This window comes from Leuresthes tenuis, unplaced genomic scaffold (genome assembly GCF_036924035.1).
Source record: "Leuresthes tenuis unplaced genomic scaffold, fLeuTen1.0.hap1 SCAF_7, whole genome shotgun sequence".
NCBI lineage: Eukaryota > Metazoa > Chordata > Actinopteri > Atheriniformes > Atherinopsidae > Leuresthes > Leuresthes tenuis.
The window spans coordinates 30,011,918-30,033,457 of NW_027325361.1; positions in this window are offsets into that span (position 1 = coordinate 30,011,918).

The window sequence follows — 21,540 nt, forward strand, 5'->3', positions numbered from 1 at the left end:
AAAAAGCGGGTGAGACAAGGTGCGAATGTCCAACCATACATGATCAAAACAGGGAGCGGAGGTGTTTGGCTGTGACAAGGTGTGAATGTCCACCCAAAATTAATGAAAAGCGGGCAAAAAGTAGGTTTGAATCCCCAAGCATACATCATCAAAAGAAGGAGTGGATGTGTTCGGCTACAAGAAGGTTTGAATGTCCGAGCATAGTTTGTAAAAAGCGGGTAAGAAAAGGTTCGAATATCCAACCAAACATAATCAAAAGCGGGAGCAGAGCTGTTCGACTGCAAGTAGGTGTGAATGTCCAGCCATAATTACTCACAAACGGGTAAGAAAAGGTAGTATTGCCAGACCATACATGATCAAAACAGGGAGCTGAGGTGGTTCAGCACCAAGGTGTGAATGTCTGACTATAGTTTGTAAAAAGCGGGTAAGATAAGGTGCGAATGCCCGACAATGTATAATCAAAAGAGGGAGCAGAGGTTTTCGGCTACAAGAAGGTTTGAATGTCCGACCATAGTTTGTAAAAAGCGGGTAAGAAAAGGTTCAAATGCCTGACTATACACCATCAAAAGCGGGAGCGGAGATGTTCCGCTGTAAGGCGGTGTCAATGTCCGACCATAGTTGGTAAAAAGCGGGTAAGAAAAGGTTAAAATACCCGACTGTACACAATCAATAGCGGGAGCGGAGTTGTTCGGCTACAAGAAGGTGTGAAAGTCCAACCATCGTTTGTAAAAAGCTGGTAAGAAAAGGTTCGAATGCCCGAATATATACCATCAAAAGCGGAAGTGGAGGTGTTCGGCTGCAAGAAGGTGTGAACGTCCGACCAAAGTTGGCAAAAAGCAGTAAAGAAAAGGTTCGAATATCCAAACATAATTAAAAGCGAGAGAGATTGTGTTCAGCTGCAAGTAGGTGTGAATATCCAGCCATAATTACTCACAAACGGGTAAGAAAATGTAGTATTGCCAGACCATACATGATCAAAACAGGGAGCGGAGGTGGTTTAGCTGCAAAAAGGGGTGAATGTCCAACTAAAGTTCAAATATATTAACAAAAGCGGGAGGAGAGGTCTTCGGATTAGAGTGGTTGAAATTTCCAACCATAATCTATAAAATGCGGTGAAAAAAAAAGGTGTGAAGGAATGAATTTTATAGCAAAATCCGAAATCATGCATAACTCCGCAAAAGGAACGTATTGCTCAATCAAAGGGATGCTTCTTTCTCATTCAGGGTAATATGAGGAACTTTATGCTTGATACATTTTAGACATGGATAACTATGAAGGACAAAGCAATTTTAACTTGGTTTGAGCAAAGCAATTCATTTTATAGGAAAATCCGAAATCGTGCAGGACTCATGAAAGTAAGCTTATTCTCGGATTCCTGATCCTCCAGTGTTGCTCTTTCCTATACTGCAAAATACAGCCTTGTTCTTTGTTGAAATCGATATAGACATTGATAAATATGAAGGACAAAGCAGTTTCCACTTTGTTTGAGTGAAGGAATTAATTTTATAGCAAAATCCCAAATCAAGCAGAACGTATGAAAATAAGCGTGTTTTCGGATTCCTGATCCTTCAGTGTTGCTATTTCTTCTACTGCAAAATACAATGTTGTTCTTTGTTGAAGTCAATCTAGACATTGATAAATATGAAGGACAAAGCAGTTTTAACATAGTTTGAGTAAAGGAATTCATTTTATACATAAAATCCCAAATCATGCAGAACGTATGAAAATAAGCTTATTCTCGGATTCCTGTTCCTTCAAGTGTTGCTCTTTCTACTATTGCAAAATACAATGTTGTTCTTTGTTGAAGTAAATCTAGACATTGATAAATATGAAGGACAAAGCAGTTTTCACTTGGTTTGAGTGAAGGAATTCATTTTATACATAAAATCCCAAATCATGCAGAACGTATGAAAAGAAGCTTATTCTCGGATTCCTGATCCTTCAGTGTTGCTTTTTCTTCTACTGCAAAATACAATGTTGTTCTTTGTTGAAGTCGATCTAGACATTGATAAATATGAAGGACAAAGCAGTTTTAACTTGGTTTGAGTGAAGGAATTCATTTTATACATAAAATCCCAAATCATGCAGAACGTATGAAAATAAGCTTATTCTCGGATTACTGATCCTTCAGTGTTGCTCTTTCTTCTACTGCAAAATCCAGTGTTGTTCTTTGTTGAAGTCAATCTAGACATTGATAAATACTAAGGACAAAGCAGTTTTAACATAGTTTGAGTGAAGGCATTCATTTATAGTAAAATCAATAATCGTGCAGAACTCATGAAAATAAGCTTATTCTCGGATTCCTAAAACTTTTGATTTGCTCTTTCTTTACTGCAAAGTACAATGTTGTTCTTTGTTGAAGTCGATCTAGACATTGATAAATATGAAGGACAAAGCAGTTTTCACTTGGTTTGAGTGAAGGATTTGCAGCTGAAAACCTCCCGCTCCCGCTTTTGATTGTGTATAGTCGGGCTTTCGAGCCTTTTCTTACCCGCTTTTTACAAACTATAGTCAGACATTCACACCTTGCAGCTGAACCACCTCAGCTCCCTGTTTTGATCATGTATGGTCTGGCAATACTACCTTTTCTTACCCGTTTGTGAGTAAATATGGCTGGACATTCACACCTACTTGCAGTCGAACAGCTCTGCTCCCGCTTTTGATGGTATATATTCGGGCATTCGAACCTTTTCTTAACTGCTTTTTACAAACTTTGGTCGGACGTTCACACCTTCTTGCAGCCGAACACCTCCGCTTCCGCTTTTGATGGTATATATTCGGGCATTCGAACCTTTTCTTACCCGCTTTTTACAAACTATGGTCGGACTGTCACACATTCTTGTAGCCAAACACCTCCTCTCCCGCTATTGATTGTGTACAGTCGGGTATTTTAACCTTTTCTTACCCGTGTTTTACCAACTATGGTCGGACATTCACACCTTCTTACAGCGGAACACCTCCGCTCCCTCTTTTGATGGTGTATGTTTGGGCATTCGAACCTTTTCTTACCCGCTTTTTACAAACTATGCTCGGACATTCAAACCTTCTTGTAGCCGAACACATCCACTCCTGCTTTTGATGATGTATGGTTGGGCATTCAAACCTACTTGTTGCCCGCTTTTCATTAATTTTGGGTGGACATTCACACCTTGTCACAGCCAAACACCTCCGCTCCCTGTTTTGATCATGTATGGTTGGACATTCGCACCTTTTCTCACCCGCTTTTTACCAACTATGGTCAGCTGTTCACAGCTTCCTCTCCACCATAATTGTATGGTGGGATATTCACACCCACTTGCATCCGAAGACCTTTTGTTGATATTTAGTCGGTCATTCGCAGCTTACCCGCTTTTGGCAAACTATGGCCTTCATGCAGCCAAACACCTCTGATCTCGCTTTTGATGATGTAAGGTTGGGCATTCAGACCTTGCTTCACCTGCTTTTCACCAAATATAGTCGGACATTCACACCTTCTTGCAGCCGAACACTTCCGCTCCACCTTTTAGTGTTCTATCACACCTTTTTTTTCACCGCATTTTATAGATTATGGTTGGAAATTCTCAACCACTCTCATCCGAAGACCTCTCCTCCCGCTTTTGTTAATATATTTGAACTTTAGTCGGACATTCACACCTTCTTGCAGCTGAACCACCTCCGCTCCCTGTTTTGATCATGTATGGTCTGGCAATACTACCTTTTCTTACCCGTTTGTTAGTAATTATGGCTGGACATTCACACCTACTTGCAGCCGAACACCACCTCTCCCGCTTTTGATGATGTATGAACCGGCATTCTTACCTTTTCTAACACATTTTTCAGCAATTATGGTCGGAGATTCACACTTACTCACAGCCGAACAACTCCGCTCCCGCATTTGATGGTGTATAGTCGGGCATTCTCACCCTTTCTCATCAGCTTTTTGCAAATTATGATCTGACATTCACAACTGCTTTTGATAATGTATGGTTTGGCATTCGCACCTTTTCTTACCCATTTTTCAGTAATTATGGGTGGACATTCACACCTTCTTGCAGCTGAACACCTCCTCTCCCGCTATTGATTGTGTACAGTCGGGTATTTTAACCTTTTCTTACCCGCCTTTTATCAAATATGGTCGGACATTCACACCGTCTTACAGCGGAACACCTCTGCTCCCGCTTTTGATGATGTATAGTCAGGCATTTGAACCTTTTCTTACCCGCTTTTTACAAACTATGGTCGGACATTCAAACCTTCTTGTAGCCGAAAACCTCCGCTCCCTCTTTTGATTATACATTGTTGGGCATTCGCACCTTATTTACAAACTATAGTCAGACATTCACACCTTGCAGCTGAGCCACCTCAGCTCCCTGTTTTGATAGTGTATGTTCGGGCATTCGAACCTATTCTTACCCCCTTTTTACAAACTATGCTCGGAGATTCACACCTACTCACAGCCGAACAACTCCGCTCCCGCTTTTGATGATGTCTTGTCCGGCATTCTAGTCTCTTCTAACACATTTTTCAGCAATTATGGTTGGACATTCACACCTACTCACAGCCGAACACTTCCGCTCCCACATTTGATGGTGTATAGCCGGGCATTCTCACCCTTTCTCATCAGCTTTTTGCAAATTATGATCTGACATTCACACCTACTTGCAGTCGAACAGCTCTGCTCCCGCTTTTGATTATGTTTGGTTGGATATTCGAACCTTTTCTTAACTGCTTTTTACAAACTTTGGTTGGACTTTTACACCTTCTTGCAGCCGAACACATCCACTTCCACTTTTGATGGTATATATTCGGGCATTCGAACCTTTTCTTACCCGCTTTTTACAAACCGTGGTCGGACTTTCACACCTTCTTGTAGCCAAACAACTCCACTCCCGCTATTGATTGTGTACAGTCGGGTATTTTAACCTTTTCTTACCCGCTTTTTACCAACTATGGTCGGACATTTACACCTTCTTACAGCGGAACACCTCCGCTCCCTCTTTTGATGGTCTATGTTCGGGCATTTTCACCTTTTCTTACCCATTTTTCAGTAATTATGGGTGGACATTCACACCTTCTTGCATCTGAACAACTCCTCTCCCGCTTATGATCATGTGCGGTTTGATATTCGAAAATTTTCTTTCATGTTTTAAAGCAATTATTGATGGACATTCAAATCTTCTTGTAGCCGAACACATCCACTCCTGCTTTTGATGATGTATGGTAACCTTTTCTTACCCGCTTTTTACAAACTATGGTCGGACATTCAAACCTTCTTGTAGCCAAAACCCTCCGCTCCCTCTTTTGATCATACATTGTCGGGCATTCGCACCTTATCTTACCCGCTTTTTACAAACTATAGTCAGACATTCACACCTTGCAGCTGAACCAGCTCCCTGTTTTGATCATGTATGGTCTGGCAATACTACCTTTTCTTACCCGTTTGTGAGTAATTAATCCCAAAATATTGAGCATAAAATAAGTCTTTATGCTGATGATGTATTACTTTTCCTTCAGAACTCACAGACGTCTCTCAGTCACACGATCACACTCATAAATAAATTCTCAGCACTTTCTGACTACTCTATCAACTGGTCTAAGACCACAGTTCTGCCCATTAACTGAGAGGGTCCATAATATACCTGCGATCACTTTACAGTCAGGAAATATTAGATATTTAGGCATAAACATTTCCTCCAGGCTCTCAGAGCTAACAAAGCTAAATTATGTGCAATTATTAAAGACAGTAGAGGACGATCTCTCGTTGGAAGTCCTTACCTATATCACTTATGGGGAGAGTTACATCCATTAAAATGATGATTCTACCAAAAGTTAACTATTTGTTCTCAATGATCCCCATAAAACCATCTGCTACTTGGTTTAAGTCACTAGATTCATGCATCTCCAAATTTCTGTGGAAAAACAAACCACCACGTATTAGTTTAAAAACCCTACAGAAGACCAAGGACAGTGGTGGATTAGATTTACCTCATTTTCAGCACTATTCCTTAGACAATAGGTTACAATATATATCAAAATGGTTTAAACCTTGTTGTTGTCACAGTTCCCAGAGACGTTGTAATCGTTGAGGATTCTATATTCACCCCCTCATTAGAGGCACGTAATGCAGATTGATGACACTGAATCTTCTTCTCTGTTCATTGCTGGCATCATTCCCAGCATCGTAAGTGTTCGTGGCATTGTTAGCCTCTTCTTCTGGATCTTGATATCGAGAATCCTTTTGTATTTCTGGTTTGTCAGTCCTCTGTCTTCGTTCACCGGAGTCTTTGTCTTTTTGTCCTTGAGTTTGGTGATTTTTTCTTCTTTTGATGCCTTGACACAATGTGACAGGTGATACCACGTGGGAGATCCTGTAACTTGGATTGCTGTCCCTGTGCTGCGAAATGGCTGTGCTGCTCAAATGGTCTCTCCTTCATCATGGTTACATGCTGCCATTCCGACATCTCGCCATTCCGACATGGGTGTCCAATTGTCGGAAATACAGTGTCAGTGAGCTGTCACAGCAGCCAGCTGGAGCGGAGCTCTCCACAGAGCCCATGCGCCTTTTGCACGCTGTCATCATATGCAAAAGTAATAATTGCAATAACAGATATCACGGCTACGGCACAGGACACAGTTGCGAGCACTCTGCCTTGCCTTGCCAATAGGAGAAGATAGAAATGACAGCATAGAACGTATAAAACACAACAAAATGCAGTAAAAACGTTTATTCATGTTATTCACGTGATTTATGAGTACTCACTCCAATTTTGGGTAGCGCGGATGGGTTTTGCGCATTTGGCACAAACACACAGCCGCAACGGTTGTAGCTTTATACAGCCTGTTGATATCTTAAGGACCTAACTGGTCACACCTGGGACTAAATGTCATGTAGAGATTGTTTTACATGACATTACAGCTGAACATATAGCTTTCATCCACAAACCAACGTGGGAGAGCCCGAAGACGCATGTGCCAGACGCACATAGGCATGCGTAAAACCAATTTTGACCACTTCATACTGTTTATTTGCTTTCTTTTAGTTAACTTTCGTTTCTTTTGGATTCTTGTGCGTGTTATGGAGCCGTTTTGGTCCATGTTTGTAAGCCTTTTTTTCCTGGATTAAATTTTCGGAAGTTGAAACAAGTGGCATTGGAGTGTGTGATTGAAAACCACCGCGGACTGCTTCTCCTCCTCCAGTTGCCGAGACTTTGTGTTTTTAATAATGCTTGTCTATAAACATGTTAAACATATAAATTGCATGAACAGAAAGAAGGGACTCACCTGTTGAGTAACACACATTTCCTTATACGGAAAGCCTTGTCGGAATGGTGGGACATTTGAACGTCAGAATAGCGGGATGTCGCAATGGTGGGATGTCGGAATGGTGGGACGTTTGCATGTCGGAATGGTGGTATGTCGGAATGGTGGTATGTCGGAATGGTGGGATGTCGGAATAGCGGGATGTCGGAATGGCGGGATTTCGGAATGGGTGTTGCCACCCCCTTCATCATATACACAGTTATTTATACATCACCTTCCACCATGAAGCGTTGTCCCTTTTTGTTTCTCTCTTTGTTCTTAAAATGCTGTTATGCATGTCTAAACCAATCCATTAAATTAGATCATTTTGGCAGTAAAGCGATCTACAATGTGCTTGGTCGCAAAGCTGCTCATCTGTGGTAAACAGCTCTTCAGAAAGGCATTCTTCAATTGATTTCACTAATTCTAGGTAATAATTTTGTGATTTCCTACAAAACTACACTTCTTCTCCCATCTGTCTGAGTATTTAATATTGTCTGGGTCCCGTTAAAACATGTATTTTTCCCATCTAATTCCTTGTTTGCTTTAAAACAAGTATTCCCCATTTTCTATCAGTTTGTATGGAGTACACTGGAGCAACTTGACTGATCAGTAAAACACTGCTTTTGTTGTCACCGTAAGGCTTCCCCCGTCGGTTGTTTCACTGAGACACTACTGAGTAACTATAACTCAACACAGTTTATACACATAACATCCATATACATACTAACAGACAAACAAACAATTATTTATCGCAATTTTCTCATCTCTGTTTGAACGTACACCCACATATTCCTGTAGTCTTCTCATACCGACTATGGACCCATTCATTGTTTAACTTCACTGTTTTGCAAATCCTAATTGAATATTACACATTGACATTGAACTTTACTTGATAAGCAGGTCTTCATTGCATTCAGCAGCCTATATGTGAGCATCTATGTGTAAGATGTTCTTCTTTGCATTTATCAGCAGCAAGCAATTCTTCATTGCACATGCATATGAAAATAGTAAAACAATTCCAATGCGTTAGCGAAACCTTCTATATCAGGAGTGTCCATCATGATGCTGGGAATAGAACCTCTTTCCCAGAATAGTTCAACCTGCATTACTCAACTGATCATAACTCCGCAATGAGCACATTTCAAAGTATCATTCCTCTACATATATTCAAAAATCTATGTGTAAATGTTTAATATTTCTTATATTTGTTGATGTCATTCTGTGTGCATGTGGCCTAAACCCAATCTCTGTGTGGCAATTTTAATTTAAACAAGTTGAACTCTGCCTCTGATCATTTAAAAAAGGTGTGTACCAATATCAACCTTTCTCAGGTAATTACTGATCCTACAAAACCAAAGAGATCCTTCAAGGTTGTCCCTGATTGGCTCAATCTTAACAAATCAAAGGTAGAAAATCCGCAGTATCTGAACTTGGTGTTAGTTATCACTGCTCAATAGCCTGTATCAGAATTGCAAAAATGAAAACATTAGGTCCACGCTTGGTATCCAGATCCTGAAACATCTCCATGAGCAGGCTTTTTTTTAACTGATCTGTTGAATAGTTATATGACACTGTTAAAATGCCAGATGAAGATCTAGCACTTGACCATATTTGTAAATCTTCTAATACCATAGTTGATAAAAACGCCCCTTTTAAAAAGTATAGAACTTAGAACAGGTCTATCCCTGGCTTTCGGCAGAACTGTCTTCTTTACTTTTTTTTCCCCTTGTCCTGTTCAGCATTATGTCAGAAGAATTGTAGTCTGAATACCTTTGATGCCAAACAGATTTGTTTTGCCAAGGGAAGTTTTATAAATGTAAAGCTCCCCTTGATGCCCATTTATTTATTTCTGTTTACAATATATGACATGAACTGAACTGAACCGGACCGGGGGACAAGGAAAGAAGAAGCGGAAAGAAGAGGAAACAGAACAAAAATAGAAACAAAAACCAGACAACCAGCTGCTACACCTGTAAAAAACAAAACAGACAACAATCCATGGCCTATGAGGGGAATCCAGCCTTAGCGCCACCAGGAGCACCTGAAAGCAGACAAGCAGAGAAAAAACAAACACACAAACAAAAAAAAACAAGCACAAGAAGCGGCAATCGCATACAACACAGCTGTGGATATAGATGACCTGAGACGACATGATAATACATCAACTGCTTAGTGACCATGCTACTGTACTAATGAATGTGTGTGTGTGTGTGTGAGAACATGCAACACCCATGGCACAGGACCTACATGATAACCGTGCTTAGTTATGAGTGTATAAGCGTACAGGGCCACAATCCACAGCCCCCCCCCAAGCAATCAGAAGCAGGCAGAGAGGGCCACAAGACCCAGGCCACCAGCAGCCCCCACAGAGCACAGAACCCAGGCAGCCCACCACAGGGGCAACCACGCATCCACCCAGAAGACTGCAGAGGAAGCCCCCGGAAAGAGCCCCCATAAGCATAGGGCAGAGGCACTCCGGGAACCAGGGGCAACAGCCCACCGACCCCGCCAGGCCCCAGCCGCCCAGACATGGGCCGTGCACTGGACCTGGGCCCCAGGAGCCCGAGCGCCCCCAAACCCCCCGGCAGAGGCCCCACCCAATACCCAGGAGGGCCAAGCGCCCCAGACAGCCACAAAGTGGGTCAGCGCCTGCCCCAGCGCCCCTGGTCAAGTGCCCTGGGAGTCAAGACGTGCCCACAGGTGGGTGAAGTCGCGAGCAGTGGGGAGAGGCAACGCTGATGCCCCATCGGGAGAAACACAGGCAGGCCAGGCGACAGCAAGTCCCAGATCCAGGCCCAATCATTACCACACACACTTTCACGTCCCATACATCCACACATCCACACATCCTACCTCCCTCGACTCTGCTGGGGTGTAGTGCAGCGGGCACACCAGGAGGCCAGCAACCCCCCAGCCACCACAGACCCCGAACCAGCAGAACAATTAATTAATCCTCCTGGCCCCTCCTGCCCCGAGCAGACACCAGGAAGCAGGGGTGTGCGAAGAAGACCCCTCCCCTCACCCTTCTGGCTCTTCAATATTTTCTAATAGTGAGCAATTAAAATTGAGGGGCAGCCAAACTTGTAGAACTGGGAGCGCGGCACTCTGGGCAGCCTACATACCCAAAGAGCCCCGCCCACCAGATGCCACTCAGTGTAACCACCCCCCAAGACCTAATGTGTGTGTGTGAGTGTGTTTGATAAGTAGTAATGTCTAAGGTGTAATTAAAACAGGGGCAGGGTACTGCAGAGTGCAACCAAAGGGGACCACCTACGTGGCCCCATCCACTACACCCCACCGAACACACACGCCCCCAAAACCCTTCATGTGTGAGTGTGTGCTGTGTACAGGAGCCAGAAGGGAGAGGGGTATGGGGATATATACCGGGGGAGCTACTCTCCCCCAGAGAGGGCAGCCAGGGACTGGCTGCAATAGGCATCCCCGCTACCTGGGAGCCAACAATGGGCAGGAGGGCCTGATGTCCACCAGGCTCGGGGCCTGCAGCGACCATATTCCGGGAGCTACTGTACCCCCAGAAGGTACCCATCCCGCCCCACCCCACTCAACCCAACCCCACCCAGGAGGACCTCTACAAAAAACAAACAAACAAACCACCCGGTCACACCAGTCGCAGCAGCCCGGGCCTGAGACCCACCATCACCCAGCAACCCACCACCACCACTATGTGATAAAACTAATCAGAGGGGACCAGAGAGAATGAAATTCAGCCAATTGATGTTTTGAGGAGGCAGACATTGTTTCCATGCTAATATAATCTAAAAGAAAATTTCTAAACTGGTTAATACACAGATTGTTCTTCGCTTTCCAGTTCATGAGAATAGTTTTCTTTGCGATACATAACACTGTGACAACCATGTGTGCTGAGTTAATTTCCATGTTGATGTTGTCTAAGTCACCCAGTATGCACAGTGTGGGGCATGCAGGGATGCTACACTTTAGCCATGTTGATAGGTCCTCACAGACTTCAAGCCAGAACTTCTGGACAGGCGCAGAAAACCACAAAGCGTGTGCATAATCATCAGGTGTGTTATCTGTGCAATGTAAGCAGATGTTTGAGTGTGTTAGACCCATCCTGAACATCCTTTGTCCTGTATAGTGTGTTCTATGAAGGATTTTGTATTGTATGAGCTGTAAATTAGGATTTCGAGTCTTTATGAAGGTGTTCAAACATATTTGTGGTTAGAAGCTATGACCAGAACTGATGGATAAATCTGCCTCCCATTTTGAGGATGGAAGAGACATTGTGTCATCTATCTTAGACAATAATTTATATATTTTTGATAGTAGTTTTGGGGTACAGCTGCTTAGAAATTCTGCTACCCTAGTCGGGGGTTGTAAGTCTGGTTGGTGGAGGATATATCCATCCATCCATCCATCATCTGCCGCTTATCCGGGGGTCGGGTCGCGGGGGCAGCAGCTTGAGCAGAGAAACCCAGACGTCTCTGTCCCCGGCCACTTCCTCCAGCTCTTCCGGGGGGACCCCGAGGCGTTCCCAGGCCAGCCGAGAGACATAGTCTCTCCAACGTGTCCTGGGTCTCCCCCGGGGTCTCCTCCCAGTGGGACGTGCCCGGAACACCTCCCCAGGGAGGCGCCCAGGGGGCATCCTAACCAGATGCCCGAGCCACCTCATCTGACTCCTCTCAATGCGGAGGAGCAGCGGTTCTAATACGAGCCCCTCCCGGATGACTGAGCTTCTCACCCTATCTCTAAGGGAGAGCCCAGACACCCTGCGGAGGAAACCCATTTCGGCCGCTTGTATTCGCGATCTTGTTCTTTCGGTCACTACCCACAACTCGTGACCATAGGTGAGGATGGGAACGTAGATTGACCAGTAAGTAGAGAGCTTCGCCTTCTGGCTCAGCTCCCTCTTCACAACGACGGGTCGGTGCAGAGCCTGCAACCCTTATGGTCCACTGCATGGAATTAGAAGATTTACAAAAATGGTCAAGTGCTAGATCTTCATCTGGGATTTTAACAGTGTCATATAACTATTCAACAGATCAGTTAAAAAAAAGCCTGCTCATGGAGATGTTTCAGGATCTGGATACCAAGCGTGGACCTAATGTTTTCATTTTTGCAATTCTGATACAGGCTATTGAGCAGTGATAACTAACACCAAGTTCAGATACTGCGGATTTTCTACCTTTGATTTGTTAAGATTGAGCCAATCAGGGACAACCTTGAAGGATCTCTTTGGTTTTGTAGGATCAGTAATTACCTGAGAAAGGTTGATATTGGTACACACCTTTTTTAAATGATCAGAGGCAGAGTTCAACTTGTTTAAATTAAAATTGCCACACAGAGATTGGGTTTAGGCCACATGCACACAGAATGACATCAACAAATATAAGAAATATTAAACATTTACACATAGATTTTTGAATATATGTAGAGGAATGATACTTTGAAATGTGCTCATTGCGGAGTTATGATCAGTTGAGTAATGAAGGTTGAACTATTCTGGGAAAGAGGTTCTATTCCCAGCATCATGATGGACACTCCTGATATAGAAGGTTTCGCTAACGCATTGGAATTGTTTTACTATTTTCATATGCATGTGCAATGAAGAATTGCTTGCTGCTGATAAATGCAAAGAAGAACAGCTTACACATAGATGCTCACATATAGGCTGCTGAATGCAATGAAGACCTGCTTATCAAGTAAAGTTCAATGTCAATGTGTAATATTCAATTAGGATTTGCAAAACAGTGAAGTTAAACAATGAATGGGTCCATAGTCGGTATGAGAAGACTACAGGAATATTTACCTGGGTGTACGTTCAAACAGAGATGAGAAAATTGCGATAAATAATTGTTTGTTTGTTTGTTAGTATGTATATGAATGTTATGTGTATAAACTGTGTTGAGTTATAGTTACTCAGTAGTGTCTCAGTGAAACAACCGACGGGGGAAGCCTTGCGGTGACAAGAAAAGCAGTGTTTTACTGATCAGTCAAGTTGCTCCAGTGTACTCCATACAAACTGGTTGGCTACTGAAGGGATAGAAAATGGGTAATACTTGTTTTAAAGCAAACAAGGAATTAGATGGGAAAAATACATGTTTTAACGGGACCCAGACAATATTAAATACTCAGACAGATGGGAGAAGAAGTGTAGTTTTGTAGGAAATCACAAAATTATTACATAGAATTAGTGAAATCAATTGAAGAATGCCTTTCTGAAGAGCTGTTTACCACAGATGAGCAGCTTTGCGACCAAGCACATTGTAGATCGCTTTACTGCCAAAATGATCTAATTTAATGGATTGGTTTAGACATGCATAACAGCATTTTAAGAACAAAGAGAGAAACAAAAAGGGACAACGCTTCATGGTGGAAGGTGATGTATAAATAACTGTGTATATGATGAAGGGGGTGGCAACACCCATTCCGAAATTTCGCCATTACGACATCCGGCTATTCCGACATCCCACCATTCCGACATACCACCATTCCGACATACCACCATTCCGACATGCAAACGTCCCACCATTCCGACATCCCACCATTGCGACATCCCGCTATTCTGACGTTCAAATGTCCCACCATTCCGACAAGGCTTTCCGTATAAGGAAATGTGTGTTACTCAACAGGTGAGTCCCTTCTTTCTGTTCATGCAATTTATATGTTTAACACATGTTTATAGACAAGCGTTATTAAAAACACAAAGTCTCGGCAACTGGAGGAGGAGAAGCAGTCCGCGGTGGTTTTCAATCACACACTCCAATGCCACTTGTTTTAACTTTAATCCAGGAAAAAAAGGCTTACAAACATGGACCAAAACGGCTCCATAACACGCACAAGAATCCAAAAGAAACGAAAGTTAACTAAAAGAAAGCAAATAAACAGTATGAAGTGGTCAAAATTGGTTTTACGCATGCCTATGTGCGTCTGGCACATGCGTCTTAGGGCTCTCCCACGTTGGTTTGTGGATGAAAGCTATATGTTCAGCTGTAATGTCATGTAAAAACAATCTCTACATGACATTTACTCCCAGGTGTGACCAGTTAGGTCCTTAAGATATCAACAGGCTGTATAAAGCTACAACCGTTGCGGCTGTGTGTTTGTGCCAAATGCGCAAAGCCCATCCGCGCTTCCCAAAATTGGAGTGAGTACTCATAAATCACGTGAATAACATGAATAAACGTTTTTACTGAATTTTGTTGTGTTTTATACGTTCTATGCTGTCATTTCTCTCTTCTCCTATTGGCAAGGCAAGGCAGAGTGCTCGCAACTGTGTCCTGTGCAGTAGCCGTGATATCTGTAATTGCAATTATTACTTTTGCATATGATGACAGCGTGCAAAAGACGCATGGGCTCTGTGGAGAGCTCCGCTCCAGCTGGCTGCTGTGACAGCTCACTGACACTGTATTTCTGCTTAATCAGTTTCAGTCTCGCCAGAGTTACATTAATATCTGTATTTTTATATTTGAAATTCAGGGGATTTTGATAATAGATTATTAAAGTTTGTTTGCGAGGCTGTGGCCTCTGCATGTGCAAAGCTTGTGCGCCAAACTTTAGGGCGTATTTGCGCCGGCATATCATTAGTGCAAAATGTTTTGGGTAAAAAATAGGCTATTAAAAGGAACTGTCGGAATGGCGGTATGTTAAAAAAAACAAAAAACATACCGCCATTCCGACCATAGGAGGAAAAAAGTGTCGGAATGGTGGGAAGTTTGATAAAAAATTAAGTGTCGCCATTCCGACAATTGGAGACCCATGTCGGAATGGCGAGATGTCGGAATGGCAGCATGTAACCATGATGAAGGAGAGACCATTTGAGCAGCACAGCCATTTCGCAGCACAGGGACAGCAGTCCAAGTTACAGGATCTCCCACGTGGTATCACCTGTCACATTGTGTCAAGGCATCAAAAGAAGAAAAAATCACCAAACTCAAGGACAAAAAGACAAAGACTCCGGTGAACGAAGACAGAGGACTGACAAACCAGAAATACAAAAGGATTCTCGATATCAAGATCCAGAAGAAGAGGCTAACAATGCCACGAACACTTACGATGCTGGGAATGATGCCAGCAATGAACAGAGAAGAAGATTTAGCGTCATCAATCTGCATTACGTGCCTCTAATGAGGGGGTGAATATAGAATCCTCAACGATTACAACGTCTCTGGGAACTGTGACAACAACAAGGTTTAAACCATTTTGATATATATTGTAACCTATTGTCTAAGGAATAGTGCTGAAAATGAGGTAAATCTAATCCACCACTGTCCTTGGTCTTCTGTAGGGTTATTAAACTAATACGTGGTGGTTTGTTTTTCCACAGAAATTTGGAGATGCATGAATCTAGTGACTTAAACCAAGTAGCAGATGGTTTTATGGGGATCATTGAGAACAAATAGTTAACTTTTGGTAGAATCATCATTTTAATGGATGTAACTCTCCCCATAAGTGATATAGGTAAGGACTTCCAACGAGAGATCGTCCTCTACTGTCTTTAATAATTGCACATAATTTAGCTTTGTTAGCTCTGAGAGCCTGGAGGAAATGTTTATGCCTAAATATCTAATATTTCCTGACTGTAAAGTGATCGCAGGTATATTATGGACCCTACAGTTAATGGGCAGAACTGTGGTCTTAGACCAGTTGATAGAGTAGTCAGAAAGTGCTGAGAATTTATTTATGAGTGTGATCGTGTGAGTGAAAGACGTCTGTGAGTTCTGAAGGAAAAGTAATACATCATCAGCATAAAGACTTATTTTATGCTCAATATTTTGGGATTAATTACTCACAAACGGGTAAGAAAAGGTAGTATTGCCAGACCATACATGATCAAAACAGGGAGCGGAGGTGGTTCAGCTGCAAGGTGTGAATGTCTGACTATAGTTTGTAAAAAGCGGGTAAGATAAGGTGCGAATGCCCGACAATGTATGATCAAAAGAGGGAGCGGAGGTTTTCGGCTGCAAGAAGGTCTGAATGTCCACCCAAAATTCCTGAAAAATGGGTAAAAAAAGGGTGCGAATGCCAAACCATACATCATCAAAAGCAGGAGTGGATGTGTTCGGCTACAAGAAGATTTGAATGTCCATCAATAATTGCTTTAAAACATGAAAGAAAATTTTCGAATATCAAACCGCACATGATCATAAGCGGGAGAGGAGTTGTTCAGCTGCAAGAAGGTGTGAATGTCCACCCATAATTACTGAAAAATGGGTAAGAAAAGATGAAAATGCCCAACCATACATCATCAAAAGCAGGAGTGGATGTGTTCGGCTACAAGAAGGTTTGAATGTCCGACCATAGTTTGTAAAAAGCGGGTAAGAAAAGGTTCGAATGCCCGAATATAGACCATCAAAAGAGGGAGCGGAGGTGTTCCGCTGTAAGAAAGTGTAAATGTCCGACCATAGTTGGTAAAAAGCGGGTAAGAAAAGGTTAAAATACCCGACTGTACAAAATCAATAGCGGGAGCGGAGTTGTTTGGCTACAAGAAGGTGTGAAAGTCCGACCACGGTTTGTAAAAAGCGCGTAAGAAAAGGTTCGAATGCCCGAATATATACCATCAAAAGTGGAAGTGGATGTGTTCGGCTGCAAGAAGGTGTGAACGTCCGACCAAAGTTTGTAAAAAGCAGTTAAGAAAAGGTTCGAATATCCAACCAAACATAATCAAAAGCGGGAGCAGAGTTGTTCGACTGCAAGTAGGTGTGAATGTCAGATCATAATTTGCAAAAAGCTGATGAGAAAGGGTGAGAATGCCCGGCTATACACCATCAAATGCGGGAGCGGAAGTGTTCGGCTGTGAGTAGGTGTGAATGTCCGACCATCATTGCTGAAAAATGTGTTAGAAGAGACTAGAATGCCGAACAATACATCATCAAATGCGGGAGCGGAGTTGTTCGGCTGTGAGTAGGTGTGAATCTCCGAGCATAGTTTGTAAAAAGGGGGTGAGAATAGGTTCGAATGCCCGAACATACACTATCAAAACAGGGAGCTGAGGTGGCTCAGCTGCAAGGTGTGAATATCTGACTATAGTTTGTAAATAAGGTGCGAATGCCCAACAATGTATAATCAAAAGAGGGAGCGGAGGTTTTCGTCTACAAGAAGGTTTGAATGTCCGACCATAGTTTGTAAAAAGCGGGTAAGAAAAGGTTCAAATGCCTGACTATACACCATCAAAAGCGGGAGCGGAGGTGTTCCGCTGTAAGACGGTGTGAAAGTTCAACCATGGTTTGTAAAAAGCTGCTAAGAAAAGGTTCGAATGCCCGAATATATACCATCAAAAGCGGGAGCAGAGCGGTTCGACTGCAAGTAGGTGTGAATGTCCAGCCATAATTACTCACAAACGGGTAAGAAAAGGTAGTATTGCCAGACCATACATGATCAAAACAGGGAGCTGAGGTGGTTCAGCTGCAAGGTGTGAATGTCTGACTATAGTTTGTTAAAAGCGGGTAAGACAAGGTGCGAATGCCCGACAATGTATGATCAAAAGAGGGAGTGGAGGTCTTCGGCTGCAAGGTCTGAATGTCCAACCATAATTTCTAAAAACCGGGTAAGAAAAGGCTCGAAAGCCCGACTATACACAATCAAAAGCGGGAGCGGGAGGTTTTCAGCTGCAAATCCTTCACTCAAACCAAGTGAAAACTGCTTTGTCCTTCATATTTATCAATGTCTAGATCGACTTCAACAAAGAACAACATTGTACTTTGCAGTAAAGAAAGAGCAAATCAAAAGTTTTAGGAATCCGAGAATAAGCTTATTTTCATGAGTTCTGCACGATTATTGATTTTACTATGAATGAATGCCTTCACTCAAACTATGTTAAAACTGCTTTGTCCTTCATATTTATCAATGTCTAGATCGACTTCAACAAAGAACAACATTGTATTTTGCAGTAGAAGAAAAAGCAACACTGAAGGATCAGGAATCCGAAAAGAGGCTTATTTTCATACGTTCTGCTTGATTTGGGATTTTGCTATAAAATTAATTCCTTCACTCAAACCAAGTGAAAACTGCTTTGTCCTTCATATTTATCAATGTCTAGATTGACTTCAACAAAGAACAACATTGTACTTTGCAGAAGAAGAAATAGCAACACTGAAGGATCAGGAATCCGAAAAGAGGCTTATTTTCATACGTTCTGCTTGATTTGGGATTTTGCTATAAAATTAATTCCTTCACTGAAACAAAGTGGAAACTGCTTTGTCCTTCATATTTATCAATGTCTATATCAATTTCAACAAAGAACAAGGCTTTATTTTGCAGTATAGGAAAGAGCAACACTGGAGGATCAGGAATCCGAGAATAAGCTTACTTTCATGAGTCCTGCACGATTTCGGATTTTCCTATAAAATGAATTGCTTTGCTCAAACCAAGTTAAAATTGCTTTGTCCTTCATAGTTATCCATGTCTAAAATGTATCAAGCATAAAGTTCCTCATATTACTCTGAATGAGAAAGAAGCATCCCTTTGGTTGAGCAATACGTTCCTTTTGCGGAGTTATGCATGATTTCGGATTTTGCTATAAAATTCATTCCTTCACACCTTTTTTTTTCCACCGCATTTTATAGATTATGGTTGGAAATTTCAACCACTCTAATCCGAAGACCTCTCCTCCCGCTTTTGTTAATATATTTGAACTTTAGTTGGACATTCACCCCTTTTTGCAGCTAAACCACCTCCGCTCCCTGTTTTGATCATGTATGGTCTGGCAATACTACATTTTCTTACCCGTTTGTGAGTAATTATGGCTGGATATTCACACCTACTTGCAGCTGAACACAATCTCTCTCGCTTTTAATTATGTTTTGATATTCGAACCTTTTCTTTACTGCTTTTTGCCAACTTTGGTCGGACGTTCACACCTTCTTGCAGCCGAACACCTCCGCTTCCGCTTTTGATGGTATATATTCGGGCATTCGAACCTTTTCTTACCAGCTTTTTACAAACGATGGTTGGACTTTCACACCTTCTTGTAGCCGAACAACTCCGCTCCCGCTATTGATTGTGTACAGTCGGGTATTTTAACCTTTTCTTACCCGCTTTTTACCAACTATGGTCAGACATTCACACCGTCTTACAGCGGAACATCTCCGCTCCCGCTTTTGATGGTGTATAGTCAGGCATTTGAACCTTTTCTTACCCGCTTTTTACAAACTATGGTCGGACATTCAAACCTTCTTGTAGCCGAAAACCTCTGCTCCCTCTTTTGATTATACATTGTCGGGCATTCGCACCTTATCTTACCCGCTTTTTACAAACTATAGTCAGACATTCACACCTTGGTGCTGAACCACCTCAGCTCCCTGTTTTGATCATGTATGGTCTGGCAATACTACCTTTTCTTACCCGTTTGTGAGTAATTATGGCTGGACATTCACACCTACTTGCAGTCGAACAGCTCTGCTCCCGCTTTTGATTATGTTTGGTTGGATATTCGAACCTTTTCTTAACTGCTTTTTACAAACTTTGGTCGGACGTTCACACCTTCTTGCAGCCGAACACCTCCGCTTCCGCTTTTGATGGTATATATTCGGGCATTCGAACCTTTTCTTACCAGCTTTTTACAAACCATGGTTGGACTTTCACACCTTCTTGTAGCCGAACACCACCTCTCTCGCTTTTGATGATGTATGGACCGGCATTCTTACCTTTTCTAACACATTTTTCAGAAATTACGGTCGGAGATTCACACCTACTCACAGCCGAACAACTCCGCTCCCGCATTTGATGATGTATTGTCCGGCATTCTAGTCTCTTCTAACACATTTTTCAGTAATGATGGTCGGACATTCACACCTACTCACAGCCGAACACTTCCGCTCCCGCATTTGATGGTGTATAGTCGGACATTCTCACCCTTTCTCATCAGCTTTTTGCAAATTATGATCTGACATTCACACCTACTTGCAGTCGAAAAGCTATGCTCCCGCTTTTGATTATGTTTGGTTGGATATTCAAACCTTTTCTTAACTGCTTTTTACAAACTTTGGTTGGACGTTCACACCTTCTTGTAGCCGAACACATCCACTCCTGCTTTTGATGATGTATGGTTGGGCAATCGCACCTTTTTTTTACCCATTTGTCAGGAATAATGGGTGGACATTCACACCTTCTTGCAGCTGAACACCTCCTCTCCCACTTATGATCATGTGCGGTTTGATTTTCGAAAATTTTCTTTCATGTTTTCTAGCAATTATTGATGGACATTTAGACCTTCTTGCAGCTGAACACCTCCGCTCCTGTTTTTGATCATACCTTGTCAGGCATTCGCACCATGTCTTACCCGCTTTTTACAAACTTTAGTCGAACATTTACACCTTTTTGCAGCCGAACACCACCTCTCTCGCTTTTGATGATGTATGGTCCGGCATTCTTTCCTTTTCTAACACATTTTTCAGCAATTATGGTCGGACATTCACACCTACTCAGAGCCGAACACCTCCGCTCCCGCATTTGATGGTGTATAGTCGGGCATTCTCACCCTTTCTCATCAGCTTTTTGCAAATTATGATCTGACATTCACACCTGCTTTTGATAATGTATGGTTGGGCATTCGCACCTTTTTTTACCCATTTTTCAGGAATTATGGGTGGACATTCACACCTTCTTGCAGCTGAACACCTCCTCTCCTTCTTATGATCATGTGCGGATGATATTCGAAAATTTTCTTTCATGTTTTAAAGCAATTATTGATGGACATTCAGACCTTCTTGCAGCTGAACCACTCTGCTCCCGCTTTTGATGGTGTATAGTCGGGCTTTCGAGCCTTTCCTTCCCGGTTTTTACAAATTATGGTTGGACATTCAGACCTTCTTGCAGCCGAACACCTTCACTCCCTCTTTTGATCATACATTTTCGGGCATTCGCACCTTTTCTTACCCGCTTTTTACAAACCATGGTCGGACTTTCACACCTTTTAGTAGCCGAACAACTCCGCACCCGCTACTGATTGTGTACAGTCGGGTATTTTAACCTTTTCTTACCCCATTTTTACCAACTATGGTCGGACATTCACACCATCTTACAGCGGAACACCTCCGCTCCCTCCTTTGATGGTGTATGTTCGGGCATTCGAACCTTTTCTTACCCGCTTTTTACAAACTATGGTCAGACGTTCAAACCTTCTTGTAGCCGAACATATCCACTCCTGCTTTTGATGATGTATGGTTGGGCATTCGAACCTACTTGTTGCCCGCTTTTCATTAATTATGGGTGGACATTCACACCTTGTCTCAGCCAAACACCTCCGCTCCCTGTTTTGATCATGTATGGTTTGACATTCGC